We start from the raw sequence: 341 nt of genomic DNA, 5'->3' as shown, positions 1-341 counted from the left end.
GGGGAGCGGGATGGGGAGCGGGATGAGGGATGTGGGATGCGGGACGAGGGCGGGATGCGGGATGGGGAGTGGAATGGGGAGCGGGTGTGGGATGGGGAGCAGGATGGGGAGCGGGATGCAGGCAGGATGTGGGAGGCAGGATACGGGAGAGGATGTGGGATGGGGAGCGGGATGAGGGATGTGGGATGGGGAGTGGGATGTGGGATGTAGAGCAGGATGTGGGATGGGGAGCAGGATGAGGGATGCAGGATGCGGAGCGCAATGTGGGACGCGGGATGGGAAGATGGATGCAGGCAGGATGCCAGAGGCAGGATACGGGGCAGCATGTGGGATGGGATGGG

This window comes from Geospiza fortis, unplaced genomic scaffold, assembly GCF_000277835.1.
Source record: "Geospiza fortis unplaced genomic scaffold, GeoFor_1.0 scaffold43, whole genome shotgun sequence".
NCBI lineage: Eukaryota > Metazoa > Chordata > Aves > Passeriformes > Thraupidae > Geospiza > Geospiza fortis.
Note: the sequence above shows the minus strand (reverse complement) of the source record.